Raw genomic sequence first — 17658 nt, 5'->3', positions numbered from 1 at the left:
ATAGCTTGACTCCAGTGGCTTAGTGAGCACGGGACCCACGTCTGGGCATATCCTTCCCACATAGGGTGAACAGCAAAACACACAAGATGATGGACGGAATGTTGCACAATGTTTGATTGGTTCAGATGCTCCGTTCATCACCACCCCCTTTTGTACATCTTTCTAAAAGTGGCATTTTTAAAAGGGTAGTGGTAAATTAATCTTTACTGTTAAAGAGGATTTATCATCATCAATCCAATGATGTGAAGCATGACAGAACAACTCATTCTCAAACAGAAATTACAGCTTATAAGTATAATAAGAAATTTCCAATGTTAACTTACGAAAGGGGTAGGCAACTTTTGGGTACACAGCACTCTATTCTATGGGCTACCTAGGACCTACCTTAGGGGTGAATTATATGTAATAAAAGGTGAGTTTAGTGCTTGGCAAGGGGTTTGGGATACCAAGTCAACATGGCAGTGAAAACTGCACACACAGGCTCTGCAGTGGCATGCCTGAGACATGCTTAAAGTACTACTTGAGGGGGTGGCACAATCAGTGCTGCAGGCCCACTAGTAGCATTTTATTTACAGGTCCAGGGTACATATAGTGCACTCTACCAGAGACTTATAGGTAAATTAAGTATGTCAATTGTGTATAAGTCAATCAAATCATGTGTTAGGTGAGAAGCACGTGCACTTTAGCACTGGTTGGCAGTGGTAAAGCGGTCAGAGTCCTAAGGCCAACAAAAACAATTCAGAAAAATTGGAGGCAAGCAGGCAAAAAGTTTGGGGGAAGACCACCCTAAGGCTTTCAGGTCCAACAACATCCTCTCCATTCTGTAATCACTGTCGGATGTATTGTCTTGCTAGCCATCCTCCCTCTTAACACTTTGAATGGAGCAAGATCAGTGATCAAATTGGCTGTAGTTCTTAGTGCCCACAGTTTCTTCCCAAGAAATTCTCTCAAATAACTCCAATTATTTACAACCTGTTGACTACAACCTGTGACCCTCTAATTAATTATTTCCACCAGTCCATTGGCTTGAGGCAAACAAATGAGCTGTCATTATGTGGTTCACCCACATATCTCTCAAAAACTCCAACATTTGAATGGGGTGCACTCCATTGTCAGTAATGCTATTCTAAGTTACCCCTTCCCTAGCAAATTCATCTCTAAGGAAAACAATCACAGTCAGAGTAGTAAGAGCATTAACAGATTCAGCCAAATCTCACTTGGAAGTGTAATCAACCAGTATTATACCAAATATCTCAGCTGGGCGTAATAAATTAAATGGTCCAACAATATCCAACCCTAACCAACCCTAACCTACACCACGGTTTTTCAGGGATCTTTAGTGGCGATAAAGGAGCTTCCATTGTCACTTAACTCATATCCCAATGTACACATTGTGTGCAGCTTTTCACTATAGATTTAAACATGTGATCAATCTGTGGCTCCCAAGAACCCTAACTTAAGTCCTATTTCTCCCCTGTTAACCTCCATGAGCTAAATGTATGATCTTGTCTAGCAATTCCTCTGGCAGTGCCAATCTCTCAACCTCTACACAGAAATTCTCCTCCCGCAAACAATTCATTCCTTACAGTTATACATCCTTCCACCTTACCTGTCTAACTCTTGCACTCTGTACATCCTTTGACCACAGACGCCCTCATAAAAGACAAAGGGGCATATTTAAAAGGGAAGTGGCAGAGTGAGGTATTAGCCTACCTGGCTTAATGCCTCACTACGACACTTCAGAAATGCAGGGCTGCACCATATTTACAAGAATATGGTTCAGCTATGTATTTCCCCCTGCACTGGCGCTACACTTAGCAGACCAGCGTCAACGCAGGCACCCTTGCTCCACAGTTCATGTGTGTCTCATTGCAGGGGAAGATTATTTATGTGCAGGAAGGGGGACCTTCCTGCACATCTTTAGTAGCAGTTTTGTAACTTCTGTGTATGCTGCTTAGTGCAGCACATGAAGAAGTTGCAAAACGGCATTTAAAAAAATGATTGTTTATGTGAAGCAAGGGGGACCTTCCTGTACATAAACAGTCATTGGCCTTTTGCTGTTTTCATGTGTGCTGCACAATGCAGTAAACATAAAAACAGAAAGAATAGGAGAAATTGAACATTTCTCCTTGTTGCGCCAGGGTAAGACCAGGTTTTCCCTGGTCTTAATTCTGGCGCTGCCTCCTATTTATGCCTCCCTTGTAAATAGGGGTAAGCGTCAGAATCAATGAGTGTTGTGGTGGAACGCCCACAGCAACACCCATTGCCCTCCCCTTTCACACTAAGCATTGCGTGAAAGGGGGTCTAATTTACAAGGCAGCGTTAAGCCATGTTAAGGGGCTTTACTCTGCCTTGTAAATAAGGCAAAGCCCCTATCGCCACAGGAATGTTGTAAAAAGCGATATTCCCGTGGCGATAGGGGCATGTAAATATGCCCCAAAGTACTGTCATTTTCCACTGCTTTTCCCCATTCCACTCAGACAGTGCACTTTCCTGCACCAAGGGCAAACTGCTTTCTTCAACCTCATGTCTCAAATCCTCTACTAGCATCCTTGATAGACAATTCACAGACTGATTGAAGGACCCATTCACCTGCTCCACTTGAAAATTATAGTTTCTGACACTGCCCACCCATCTGCTAATACAAGAAGTACCCTTTTCACTACCCTTGCACGAAATAGCGTCACCAGAGGTCCATGAACTTTAAGTTTAGAATGCCTCAGTGCATGCCATAGCTTTCCTTTCAATTACTGAATAGTTCTATTCTGCAATCTTTAGAACCATGGAAGCAAAAGCTATTACCTTCTCTTCACCATCCACAATCTGATTTAAAACTTCTCCCAGAACCTTCAAGTCAAAATGATTTTCTTAAAGACATGAACATGTCCAAAGGTATGTAACTTGCTGATACATTGGTTGATGACCTCAAAAGTATTTTTACAACCAAATGACCACACAAATGTTTGACCTTTTTTGAGTAACAAACTGATTAGCTGTACAACACTAGCAATATTTTTAAATAAATGTGTTATAGTAGTCAGTCAAACCTAAAATTGACACACCTCATCCTTTTTGGAAGGTTCTGGTGCATTGGCTATGGATTTGGACAAATCAGGCTTAAAGCTAATGTTTTCACTTGTCAGTGTGTGACTCTGATAAGACATCGTGTCACTATGACTTTTCACTTTTCTTTCACAGACAAACCACACCTCTGTACTCAATCAAGCACTTCAGAAAGAATCCTGTCATGATCCTCCCTGTTCTTACCATACATCAGAATATCATCCTGGAACACACTGACTTGATCTATTCACTCCAGCACTTTCAACATGACACATTGAAAACATGCTGCTGTTGATACAAGGCCAAACAGCATGTAGAGGAAAGGGTAAGCACCCCAAGGTGTAACAAGCAAAGTTAAATACTTGGGCTGTTCACTCAATGGTACCAGATGATATGCAGCTGAAAGGTCCATTTCGCTAAACAAACATGCACCCTTCAGCATGGACAACTCCTGCCCAATATTAGTCAAAGTCTGCTTCTCAGCCCCATATATATTCTTACTAATATCACACAGATCTATGCACATACTCATACCTTTGGTGCCAAAACGACTTGAGCCAGCCAAATTGGGGAATCAGTCTCCTCAATCGCTGCAGCCTCCAGCACCTTATTCAGTTCTTTTTTAAATGGATCCACTATAAGATGGGCACTAAGGGTTTCGCACCCTTATTAAGAACAATGCTCAAACCATTCAGCCATCCCTATTTCTCCTTAAAGACTTCTAGAAATTTCTGTCAGTATTCAGTTCAGTTCAATTGAAACTTTATTCGGTCTTTTACAATGATAAAAGTATACAGATTATTAACAATACTCTCACTAAAATAGATGTATACAATTTTAAAATCAATTTCTTAAACTCACAAATTCATTTTAACCTCCTCAAGTTAGTGTGTTTCAATCCACATAGCTTGTACCTTTTTGTGGCTAATTGTCCTCGTACATATAACACCTGATTGTCTCAATTCTCAATGCATTTCAAGGATTCTTTAACTTTTTCAATATATTTTCCCATGGCACAAGCTATGTCTAGGTTATTCATTTCAACTCAAAGGTTTACAGCTTATCATACTTTTTAAAAATCGGACATAAAAACTCTCTTCAAATTTCTAAACATGTATGACAATCTAATAAATATGTATAATATCACATGTTGTTCTTAAGGTGCAAGTGCAAGTGCATTTTCCTTTATTATTTATTATTTATCATGAAACATTTTACCCCTTTGTTCGCGTGACATGGGTTTTCTCCAATTCCTAGCCTTAACACCTCTCTCCCTAATGAACAGCTAGGTAGCCTGTCAATATAGGGGAAGTGTAATTCCTTTTGCCATGCTGTGGCCATATGGAGAACTGAGCTTTTCCTCAAGTGGTAATCTTGGTCCTGTACTCGAGATGTTTCTTTTCCCAGGATCCAAAGTACCCTCTTGTCTATCTTGAGTTGAAGGGACTGGGGGCACAGCTTAAGCTTTAACATACTACACACTTTCTTGACAGTGTCTCTGGTCTCTTTTGCCCAATTTAGCCCACTGTTTACATTTTCATTCCTACACCATTGTGAGGTTTTGTGTTCATCCCCCGAACCCAAACGTTGACAAAAGCGTTGTAGTGCCTTGCAAGCAGTTATACCCCATGAAGCTATTCCCAGTTCTAGCCCCGCTGCCCGTACCATTGATGGTTTAGGCAGAGAGAATAGATTTTTCAAACTATTTCCCTCCTCCAAGTCCAAGTAAAGAACTTCTGTGCCATACAGAAATTGAGGTGGAACCATTGCAGAGTAGGCTTTTAGGACCGGTTTGTCAAACATTTCACCATACACACTATTAAATCTTTTTAAACCCCTCACTGAGGTTGCCGTCCTCAGTTTTAGTGCGTCGAGATGGGTATGCCATTGCAAGCTTCTCTCAAACCACATCCCCAAGTATCTATATTCTGTAACATTTTTCCAGCTTTTCAGTCCCCAAATACCAAGAAAACCTTGTTTTCCTTCTACCGAAACATAGGATCTTAGTCTTCTCCATATTAACCACTAGTCTTTTGACCTGACAGTATTCTTCAAACATGTTTAATTTCCTCTGTAAACCAATTTCCGTTTGGTCCATGATTACCTGGTCGTCCGTGTAGAGTAAACACGAAATATGTTTCCCACCTTGTTTTGGGCTTGCCCCTCTTGCATTTCCTAAGATTAGGGCCAAATCCGCGATAAAAAGGGCAAAGAGCAGGGGGGCCAGTATGCACCCCTGCCTTAGCCCATTACAAATTTGGATTTTCTGCGATAAACTCCCCTCTACATCCAAAATTATCTGGGCCCAATTTTACGTATACAGTGCTTGAATCAAGCCCCGTTGATCCCCTGGGATATTGTACCCTATCAAGGTCAACCACAGCTGCTCCCGGTCCACCAGGTCAAATGCTGCACGGAAGTCCACAAAGCAGCAAAACAGGCTTCCCTTCTGCTGGAGCTTCTTCCGCGCAATTGCCCAGGGGATAAAGCAATGGTCCACCGTTGAGTGTCCCTCTTTAAACCCTCCCTGTTCTGGGAGTTCAATCTATTTTTCTTCCACCCAGTCTTTAAGTAATCCCAAGATTACTTTTTCACCTATGTCTAATAGGTTTATTAATTAATCAGAAGGAGGGATAAGGGATCGGAATCTCCGTTTCATTCCCCAAGGTTAGTTACTAGTTATCAAAAAAGGAAACGGACACTAGTTACACCTTATGACCATTGGCATAAGGAATAAAGGTCAGAGTAGCCTCAAAAAACTCTAAGTAATGGTTGGAAAAAGGTGCGGTATATCTGATTCATCCGCCCCACATTAGAGTTGTGGCAGTTATCATAGGCTACTCCGAAGTAGTGAATTTGCCAGCCTCACCCGAGGCGCCTCTGGTCTAGGGTGCAGTGTCCAGAGAGTTCAAGTGAAAAAAGGGGAGTGTAAAGGAAACTGTGCAAAAAAGGAAAAAATTGTTAAAAGTGGCAAACGACCCAGAGGTTCTTTAATGAGGGTTATTTTGACCACGTTAAAAAATTTGGTGATACGATTTTTAGACCGAGTTATTGGGTCTAATAGTATAATTAATAAGGTACGTCGACATGTTTCAGCTCCTTGGGCCTGGAGGGGTCTATGGAGCTTTCATCAGGACTAACAAACATCAAATAAATTGTACTTACACAATTTGTGTAGTGGTATTTCACATATAGGTACTCTTATTTTGGTTATATAGTTCGGATATTCTCCTTCATAATCTGCAATGAGACGAGATAATGTACACAGATTGCACACACACACACACCTTTCTTATCTTCTTAAAACATATCATTATTATGATCTTGTCTGGTTAAGTGACATTTTCCTTTTACCAAAACATCTTCACTTTTTATAGGGCAATACAAATGGAGAGTGGCAATGCTAATATTGTTAGAGGTTAAAAGATACTGGTCTACGGCGCTAGTTTAAGTTTCATTAACAAATGTACAGAATTTAATGGCCTGTAGATCTCATATTGCACAAATGTACAGGGATCAGAAGCCTGTAGTACTCATGTTGTTTACATAAACGCTAGGACGCGCTGAGCTTTTTGTAGTATGCCGCATTATCAATTCTAACCGGGTATTATAGTGCAGTCAAAAAGAAAATTGCAGTGCTATTGATTCCTCAGTCGCTCAAAAGTCGTATTTTGTTGAGATTACATAAATCTGAGCGTTTGTTGCAAGTATTTTCCGGCGTTTGTTAAAGCGGGAGGAAGGGAGGTGCTGGCAAACACTTTAAACTGTGCAACAATAAACAGAAATAAGCAACGGTCATTTTCCGCCTACCTGAAACCAAGAGCACTCTTACTTCACCAGGGTCTCGCTTGCAGTATCAAGCACAGAGCTGTTTGTAAAGGAGATTCCATTAGGCTAATGATAGACATTCATCTTACCGGAATTGCAGGAGCTCAGGGGTGCCGGCGCCATTACCCGCGTGTATGGAGGATTCCTGCCTTGTGCTGGCTCTGCCCCCGGGGTGTGGTTTAGGTTGTGAGCCCTGGTCTTTAAAGGGCCATGGGCAGCTGTAAAAACGTGTCGATTTTTTTCTTCTTTTTTTCAACAGCGTCTAGTTAATCATGCAACTTTATTTGTCCATCTCAGGCATTTAGGCTGAGGGGAGTATACTTGTGGGCTCAGTTAGCGTTGTGAATATGAGTTAGGGCAGATATGAGACAGGCACCAAAGGTATATAAAGTTATGCATAGTCTGTTTTGGTTCATAAGGATACAAGGTTACACACAGTTATTTCCATGAAAATCAGTTAGCAAATCGGTGCCAAGGGATGGCATCGTTCAACCCCTGTTCGCATGTTTTAAGGCGGTCCACCCACCTTTGTTCTTTTTCGAACAACCTGCGTTCACAGTTATTGTTTTTTTCGGAAAGCATTTCGAGTACTGTCCAGTGGAGCTCTTCGCAGGAGTGGCCTATCTCTACAAAGTGGGCACAAAGTTTGGTGGTGTTTTTCTTCAGCCTGATGTTACTTTTATGCTCACCAATCCTGAGCTTAATTTTGCGACAAGTCATCCCGATGTAGTTCTTGTTGCATGGGCAACTGACCATGTAGATGACGTGTGTGGAGTTGCAATTCGTATGCTGACGCTGTGTCCATACCAGTGTGTCCGTCAGCTGTAATGTTTTGGATGCCGTAGTGGTTTTACAGGCTACACAGGAGCCACAGGGGTAATGGCCAGTCACAGGGTTCATGGTCACATCCCTCGTGGTTAGTTGTTGTTGTTTCCTCACTGGGCGAGTATGGACCAAAACGTCCTTGATGTTCTTTGTTCTGCGATTTGCAAATCTAGGCTTGGGCCAGTTGAAGACTCCAGTATTCATGATTTGCCAGTTTTTTTTGATCATTTTGTTTACCTCATATGTTGATGGGCAAAAGGTGGTAACACAGGTAGTCAGATCTTGTATTTGTGTCTTGGGATAACTTTGTAAGAGGCACTCCCTGGGTTGATTGCTTGCTATTTTTTTACAGTACTTCACTGTTTTGGCGTTGTAGTTCCTTTGTAGCAGCTTCTGACTTAGATCTTGTGCTTGGGTCAGGTAATCTTCATTCTTGCTGCAGTTACGCTTCAGCCTCAGAAACTGGCTGAAGGGAAGATTGTCCCTTAAAGGCTTGGGGTGGTAACTCTGATATGAAAGCAGACTGTTCTTAGCAGTGGGTTTTGTATAAGTTTTTGTCTGGAGGGTGCTGTTTTCCACAAAAATTGTAAGGTCCAAAAAGTCTAAGCTGTTGTTACTTGAGGAGTGGGTGAATTTCAGCCAGGGGTCAAGATGGTTAAGCCAGTGTATGAATTGTTCCAAATCGTCTGTGGTGTCCCAAATCAGGATCACGTCATCTATATATCTCTTCCAGTAAAGGATACTGGAAGAGAAGGTGTTCGCTGCGTTGTGGATGAACTGGCGCTCGAAATTGCTCACATACAGCCCCGCTACCGACGGGGCGAAGGCACTGCCCATCGATGTGCCGTGTGTTTGGAGATAGAGGTCTTGCTCATAAGCAAAAAAGTTCTCTTTCAAAGCTAGTTTGCAGCACTCGAGGATGAAATGTCTCGGGGTATTGTATTGCCACTCTTCAGAGTAAAGGATATCTTCCAAAACTTGCAGTGTGTCATCTTGCGGCAAACTTGTGAACAATGATTCCACATCCAAGCCCACTAGGAGCATTGTTTCTGGATCAAATGCTTTGGCTTGGATCTGTACCAACAGGTCTCGGGTATCCTTTAAATATGAGGGCGTTCGCTGTACTAGAGGTTGTAAAAATTCGTCCGCAAATTTTGAAAGCGGCTCAAGGACTGACCCTATTCCAGACACTATAGGTCTCCCCGGAGGAGGGGACCTATTCTTGTGAGTTTTCGGAAGGGAGTAGAAGTAGGGGATTTTTGGTTCTGGGGTGATCAAGTAATCAGCTTCTTTTTTGGTTACCCATCTCTTGGTCTCTGCTTCATGGACCATAATCGATATTGTATTTTGCAATCTTTGTGTTGGATCAGTACTGAGTTTTCTGTAGAATCTTGTATCTGACAGGAGGGTAAGGCATTGATCATTATAGCCGTCTTTACTTAAGATTACAATGCCCCCCCCCTTGTCGGCAGGTTTTACCACTATTGACTCATTCTGTCTCAAAGAGTCAAGGGCTGCACGCTCCTTTTTGGAGAGGTTTTGAAAGGTTTTTTTGTCTTTATCAAGTTGGTCCACTCCTTTCATTAGGGATTGCTCAAAAGTGTGGAATTCTGGAGGGACACTGGCATGTGGTGGATTAAAAGTTGATTTTCTTCGTAATGCAGTGTCACCTTCGATTTGGCTGTTGGTAGTATTGTGAAAGAATGCTTTCAGCTTGAGTGTCCTACAGAATTCTGCTAGCTCACTTTTCAGTTTGAAAGTATCCAGTCGAGGTGTTGGCACAAAACTTAGGCCTTTATTCAGGATTTCTATTTGGTCTTCATTCAATTGTAACTCAGAGAGATTCACTATGAGGGATTGGTCTTGCTTGTTGATGGTTGGGTTGTTGCCATGCTTCGGGTCTGGACGTTTCTCTGTTGATCCTGCCACCTTAACGATTTTTTTCGGCCTCTTGGTTGGTTTTGGCCCCTGGATAAAAAAGGTGGCTCTTGTTGGTGCATGTTAGAGTTTGCTGCCATTTGTTGTTCTCCCAGTTGGGGCATTTGTTGTATGCCATGATTGAAAGGGCCCATCCACCCTCCTCCATATTGTGGTACAAACGGCGGATAGAAAGGCATATTAAAGCCTGGATAAAAAGGTCTCTGCCATCTGTTTCCCCTTCTCGGCCGTTGATTCCTATAGTTATTGCGTCCTCTTTTGGGGGTGTAGTCATCCGTACTTGTGACAGAATTGTTTGAAGAATTATTCCCAGTTGATTCGTGATCAGAGCCAGTATCTGGTATAGTATATTCATCGGATGTATATGGGTGCATTTCTTCTTGGCTGAATTTCTTCAGGTCTTTGCCAAGTTTCTGCAATTTGCTCTGCATAATGAATTCCCGGGTTTCATCCATTTCTTTATTTATTTCTTCCAATCTCTTCTTAAGGATAGCGGGATTGATACCTCTCTTTAATTCGTTTTCACATTCTTCAATCTCCTTTAATAGGGCATCCGATAATCTTCTTGCCGTCTTGACAATTAGGATAAGGTAATCTAGGGTGCATTTCCATGAAATGGACGACCAGTCTTTTCTGAAAGCTAGATCATGCAGAAAAATCCTAGGTGCATTGTTGACCCATAGTCCTCTTGGTGCTGTCTTAAACCTTAGGTACTCCGTCATTATGATTCCATGGATGGAAGTGCGGATCTGTTCTCTTTTTTTGTCTGTCAGATTGTCCCAATCGTTGGTTTGTGCTAGGACTTCTGTGAGTTCTGTATTCTGTAACAGAGGTTGCGCTGCCAGTATCTCATCAATATCTTTAGCATCAAAACTCAAACCAGGATTGCCTTCCATTGCTTCTTTGTATATTAAGAAATATATAAATTGTAATCCCGCAGCTGTGCGCTGCTTATACACTAATTAATCAGAAGGAGGGATAAGGGATCGGAATCTCCATTTCATTCCCCAAGGTTAGTTACTAGTTATCAAAAAAGGAAACGGACACTAGTTACACCTTATGACCATTGGCATAAGGAATAAAGGTCAGAGTAGCCTCAAAAAACTCTAAGTAATGGTTGGAAAAAGGTGCGGTATATCTGATTCATCCGCCCCACATTAGAGTTGTGGCAGTTATCATAGGCTACTCCGAAGTAGTGAATTTGCCAGCCTCACCCGAGGCGCCTCTGGTCTAGGGTGCAGTGTCCAGAGAGTTCAAGTGAAAAAAGGGGAGTGTAAAGGAAACTGTGCAAAAAAGGAAAAAATTGTTAAAAGTGGCAAACGACCCAGAGGTTCTTTAATGAGGGTTATTTTTACCACGTTAAAAAATTTGGTGATACGATTTTTAGACCGAGTTATTGGGTCTAATAGTATAATTAATAAGGTACGTCGACATGTTTCAGCTCCTTGGGCCTGGAGGGGTCTATGGAGCTTTCGTCAGGACTAACAAACATCAAATAAATTGTACTTACACAATTTGTGTAGTGGTATTTCACATATAGGTACTCTTATTTTGGTTATATAGTTCGGATATTCTCCTTCATAATCTGCAATGAGACGAGATAATGTACACAGATTGCACACACACACACACCTTTCTTATCTTCTTAAAACATATCATTATTATGATCTTGTCTGGTTAAGTGACATTTTCCTTTTACCAAAACATCTTCACTTTTTATAGGGCAATACAAATGGAGAGTGGCAATGCTAATATTGTTAGAGGTTAAAAGATACTGGTCTACGGCGCTAGTTTAAGTTTCATTAACAAATGTACAGAATTTAATGGCCTGTAGATCTCATATTGCACAAATGTACAGGGATCAGAAGCCTGTAGTACTCATGTTGTTTACATAAACGCTAGGACGCGCTGAGCTTTTTGTAGTATGCCGCATTATCAATTCTAACCGGGTATTATAGTTAAGCATGGGCGGATTTTGCGGATCCACGATTCACGAATTTGCGGATTCACGGATCGTGGATCCGCAAAATCCGTGGATTTTGCGGATCGGCGGATTTGGGGGCGGGGCTTCCTCGAGTGTGTGGGCGGGGCCAAACGGACGGGGCTTCCATGCGAGCGCACATGCCTCTTGTGTGTATACAAAAGGTCAGAGACCGATCAGAGCAGCAGATTAAGAGACAGAAGCCCCTGGTCACAGGAACAGCACGGGGATTGCGCACGTGAAAGCCAAAGATGCAAATGCCTCTGGCCAGCATCACAGCGGATTTCCGATGGTATATTTGGGAAGAAGGCACATCTGCCCAGCCTCCCAACGCTCACGATTTTTTTTGGGCTGATGAATGAGTCACTGCATTTGCGCTTCAACTAGTTCCAGCGACCAAGTGTGTGTTACTACTATGCAATCGCGCCGAAGTGCGCAGGGGTCCCTTGAGTGAAATGTCCATCATAGTGGGTAAATGGCGGGAAGACGGGCGGGTGCACACCTCGAGTGTGTGGGTGGGGCCAAACGGACGGGGCTTCCATGCGAGCGCACATGCCCCTTGTGTGTATACAAAAGGTCAGAGACCGATCAGATCAGCAGATTAAGAGACCGAAGCCCCTGGTCACAGGAACAGCAGGGGGATTGCGCACGTGAAAGCCAAAGATGCAAATGCCTCTGGCCAGCATCACAGCGGATTTCCCATGGTATATTTGGGAACAAGGCACACCTGCCCAGCCTCCACAACGCTCACGATTATTTTTGGGCTAATGAATGAGTCACTGAATTTAAGCTTCAACTAGGGAACATATTTATTCAAGAAGACACACCATGTAAATAATTTACGATGGCGCCGGCAAGCTGCCAGCGCCATCCTGCAAAAGTTACTTAATTAGCTTCAACAGGAAGCTCCAACTGATAAAATAAAGCAGGCGCTCGAGCCCCTGCTTTATCTTATCTGTTAGAGCTTCCTGTCGAAGCTAATTAAGCAACCATTTGAGGATGGCGCTGGCAGCTTGCCGGCGCCATCGTAAATTATGTTAGGCTTGAACTTTTGACCGCAAAATCCGCTCCGATCGCGGATTGCGGATTCTCGGTAAATTCGCGAGAGTTCGCGGATCGCGGATTTACCGAAAATCCGCAAAATCCGCGATCGGAGCGAATTTTGCGCTCATGCTTAATTATAGTGCAGTCAAAAAGAAAATTGCAGTGCTATTGATTCCTCAGTCGCTCAAAAGTCGTATTTTGTTGAGATTACATAAATCTGAGCGTTTTTTGCAAGTATTTTCCGGCGTTTGTTAAAGCGGGAGGAAGGGAGGTGCTGGCAAACACTTTAAACTGTGCAACAATAAACAGAAATAAGCAACGGTCATTTTCCGCCTACCTGAAACCAAGAGCACTCTTACTTCACCAGGGTCTCGCTTGCAGTATCAAGCACAGAGCTGTTTGTAAAGGAGATTCCATTAGGCTAATGATAGACATTCATCTTACCGGAATTGCAGGAGCTCAGGGGTGCCGGCGCCATTACCCGCGTGTATGGAGGATTCCTGCCTTGTGCTGGCTCTGCCCCCGGGGTGTGGTTTAGGTTGTGAGCCCTGGTCTTTAAAGGGCCATGGGCAGCTGTAAAAACGTGTCAATTTTTTTCTTCAGTTTATACCAGTGTTCACTCCTGCTCTCACATACCTCTTACCTGGGTTACAGAATTCCCATAATCGTTTCCTTCAGGAATACTTTCCTCCCATACTTGCTACAAACCTCATTTTTGGCAAAGCAATTTGGGCTATTTGCTCTATAATGATCATTATCAAAATGGAAACATTTAAACTTATTACAGTCTACATTGAACAATTGAACTTTGATAGAATCTTTTGTTTGACTTCCCCTTTTTTGGTTGTTCTGACTCTGGCTATAGCTACATGGTCCCAATCTTCCTTCCTCCTTTCCTTCACCCAACTAGCAATGTGTCTAATGCCTTCTATAAAAGCAATGGCTTTTGTAGATTCAGGTTTAAGGCTAAACCCTTTTCTTGGACTCCAAAATTATTTGTGCAAAACACCAATTGATCTCTGATCAGTGAATCAGTCAAATCCCTGAACTCGTGTCCTAGCCAAATTTTTTAGACCTGTCACATAGTTGCCTATTCAATCTGGTTTAACTTGCTCACACGCAAAAACGTTGTGTCTCTCAAGAACCCCATTTATTGGGGTACCAAAATGCAGCTCTAACATCCTTACTGATATGTCATACGTGTCCCTGGTGTTCACCTTCAGCATTTTTAGTATTTATCTCCTCCAAACTTTTATAGATATTTATTCTCTCCACATCAAGACTATGTAGCAATACACATTTTTTCCTAATTGCAAAACACTTTTCTCCCCCAATCACTGCTATATATGAGTCAACCAGTCTTTTCCGTGTTGGTCAGAGTAATGTAAATTTACCAACATCTGATATGCACCGTGTTGGTGTATCATTCTAGTTACTGCCATTTCCACACAATTGAAGCTAAAAAAATAAAGAAAATAAGTAATTACCACAACTGACTATTTAAAAACAGTAAACCAGTGCACCATGATTCCACAGAAAAGATTAGGACCAGTAGCAGTAGCAGTAGCAGTAGCTGTAGCTGTGATCCAACTTTCAACTATTCCAACATTTCATATCACGGACATCAGCAAAGATTTTTTGTAAATTCTTCAACTTGTAACAATGGATGGCTAAGTGCTGTGCCGAAATGCCCCACCATAGAAGCTTTCCTCAATTAGAAATCAAAAATGTCTGCCACCTGTTTCCATGATGTGATGAAACAAGCACAAAAACAAACTGTTTCTTCTACCTTCCTAAAACGTCTGTCGCACAACTTGGATGTGATGTGCCAATCGTCTACTTCGCAAATGGCCACTGTACTTCGGTGACATGATGTGAAAATCATTCAGTAGTGTCACCCTCCCAAATCAAATTTGCCACCATTCTCCACTGACACATCAGACTCGCATTCTATAGCTCATGTGTGATACTAAGCCTGCAGTTTCACTGCTTAGGGTCAATGCTAAGAAAAGTTCATGCACAGGAATGAATTTAAATTTCAACATTATCTCCACGACACGCAAATGATAATGCTCTAAGAGCTAAGCTGTCTTCACATATCAGGAAAAATTAGAACGTTCTTAGCATGATCAGTATAATTCTAACACTTACATTAAAGTGTTTCTTGCAGTGTAGAATGTGGTAAAAGCAGGGGATAGTGATACCAGCAAGACTTGCGACATGCACAAGTCCGATCGTTTTCTTCTGCTTTGTCCTTCTCACTTGAGTAAATCACTTCAAATATGTTTGTGAAGTGAAACCAGATGTTTTATTCAGAAACAGGAGATCAATACCAAACAAACCTGCATTTCCTACATGTCTCCTGCAACTGCCACTAACCCCCATATAACATTCTTCTAAGAACAGTACAATGACATATTGAACAATCTATTTAAGAATCAAGAGAAAGCAAAGTCAATGCAATGCAAGACATAACACATTACCTTCAGTGACACCTCTGTATTTGTTGCTCAAACACCCTCACAGGTGCACAGGTCACATAGGTCTATTCTATGCCATCTTGTCAAAAAGTGATGTTACCATATTGAGAAGTGGCTGAACCAGCAGGATGGCCAGATCTGCTTCAGGAGGCAGCCTTCATGGGCGTAGCCAAGCCATGCCTCTTGTTGATCGATGTTACTTTTTTGCACGCCTTCATACCCAATCTGATGGTGGTCCAGTTGCATGTGAGTCAAGAAAGGCTTATTGCGGTGAGCAAGTTAGTAAGATACCGAGGGCTGACAGTTGGGATGGCTTTGTAGGTGATTCTACTGTTATTTTCCCTCTGAGGCGGAAAGCCGGAGGTACTTTGTGCTCCCTTGCACTCTGTGTCATTTAAAAAGGTGATTGATGTAAAAATCGCTTTTTTTTTAAACTGTGTACAATATTTTATATAGTGCGTTTTTAATTCCCGTCCTTACCTCGAGACGAGATTACATCGCCGAGGCTTATTTACATCTACTCCCACCACGCCGCTATTACCAGGCGCTGGGAACCCCTTAGCACAACTTTAGGCGCCATTTTTGATTGGGAAGGCTGGCCGGATTGCTCGGCGCCCCTCCCGCCCTCCCAGGATATTTAAGGGCGAGGTCTCTCAGTCCCTAGTGATTCTGCTGTTATTTTCCCTCTGAGGCGGAAAGCCGGAGGTACTTTGTGCTCCCTTGCACTCTGTGTCATTTAAAAAGGTGATTGATGTAAAAATCGCTTTTTTTAAACTGTGTACAATATTTTATATAGTGCGTTTTTAATTCCTGTCCTTACCTCGAGACGAGATTACATCGCCGAGGCTTATTTACATCTACTCCCACCACGCCGCTATTACCAGGCGCTGGGAACCCCTTAGCACAACTTTAGGCGCCATTTTTGATTGGGAAGGCTGGCCGGATTGCTCGGCGCCCCTCCCGCCCTCCCAGGATATTTAAGGGCGAGGCCTCTCAGTCCCTAGTGATTCTGCTGTTATTTTCCCTCTGAGGCGGAAAGCCGGAGGTACTTTGTGCTCCCTTGCACTCTGTGTCATTTAAAAAGGTGATTGATGTAAAAATCGCTTTTTTTTAAACTGTGTACAATATTTTATATAGTGCGTTTTTAATTCCTGTCCTTACCTCGAGACGAGATTACATCGCCGAGGCTTATTTACATCTACTCCCACCACGCCGCTATTACCAGGCGCTGGGAACCCCTTAGCACAACTTTAGGCGCCATTTTTGATTGGGAAGGCTGGCCGGATTGCTCGGCGCCCCTCCCGCCCTCCCAGGATATTTAAGGGCGAGGCCTCTCAGTCCCTAGTGATTCTGCTGTTATTTTCCCTCTGAGGCGGAAAGCCGGAGGTACTTTGTGCTCCCTTGCACTCTGTGTCATTTAAAAAGGTGATTGATGTAAAAATCGCTTTTTTTTAAACTGTGTACAATATTTTATATAGTGCGTTTTTAATTCCTGTCCTTACCTCGAGACGAGATTACATCGCCGAGGCTTATTTACATCTACTCCCACCACGCCGCTATTACCAGGCGCTGGGAACCCCTTAGCACAACTTTAGGCGCCATTTTTGATTGGGAAGGCTGGCCGGATTGCTCGGCGCCCCTCCCACTCTCCTACGCCCCTTTTACCATGAATATAAACAGGGGACTTACCCGACCGCGCAGTGGGCGCGCCGGTGGCGCGCCAAAGGCGCGCCAAAGGCAAGCCCGTCTGCGCCCGTCCGCGCCTGGCCCGGGCCTAGGGCCACCCCCCCTGGCTCTCATCCTCAGCCACCAGGAGGTTATTATTCTTCCCTCCAGCTTCGGCAGTTACGTCCTCCGATCCTTCAGGCTTGTACTATTTCAAATCCTTATTCTTTGCTCACCAGCCCGGTCTCACGCTGCTTGGGCTGTAAATCCCCTATACCTTCTACCCATAACCTGCCCCCCTGTAATATGAAATCTTACATTATTGCCCTCTCCAATGTCCGCTCAGCAGGCAAACATCGCCAGGACATCCACGAGTTGATTTGTGACCACAAAATAGATTTACTTTTCATAACTGAAACCTGGATGGATGAAGCGTCCAATCCTGACTCAGTGATTGCTGTACCTAGCGGGTTCGTTATATACAGACTGGACAGGCAACTCAAGAAAAAAGGTGGTGGCATTGCCATTATTGCACGTGATACTTTTTCTGTTAGGACCAAAATGATCACCCGATCCTCTTGTGAAGCCCTAGAATTCGCCATTAACCTGTCCCCAACCTACACATTTAAAGGTATCCTTTTATACCGCCCTCCGGGGCCCAGGAACGAATTCATTTCAGATCTTAGATCTACCCTGGAAGTATCCGCCCTAGATAACTCTCTCACGATCCTGGGTGATTTTAATTTTCATTTTGATTTACCAGAAAATCCCGATACTGCTACTCTTCTAGCAGATATGACCACTTTTGGCCTTCACCCACTGGTTACATCTCCC

Source organism: Lissotriton helveticus, chromosome 1_1, assembly GCF_964261635.1.
Source record: "Lissotriton helveticus chromosome 1_1, aLisHel1.1, whole genome shotgun sequence".
NCBI lineage: Eukaryota > Metazoa > Chordata > Amphibia > Caudata > Salamandridae > Lissotriton > Lissotriton helveticus.
This window is presented reverse-complemented; position numbering follows the sequence as displayed.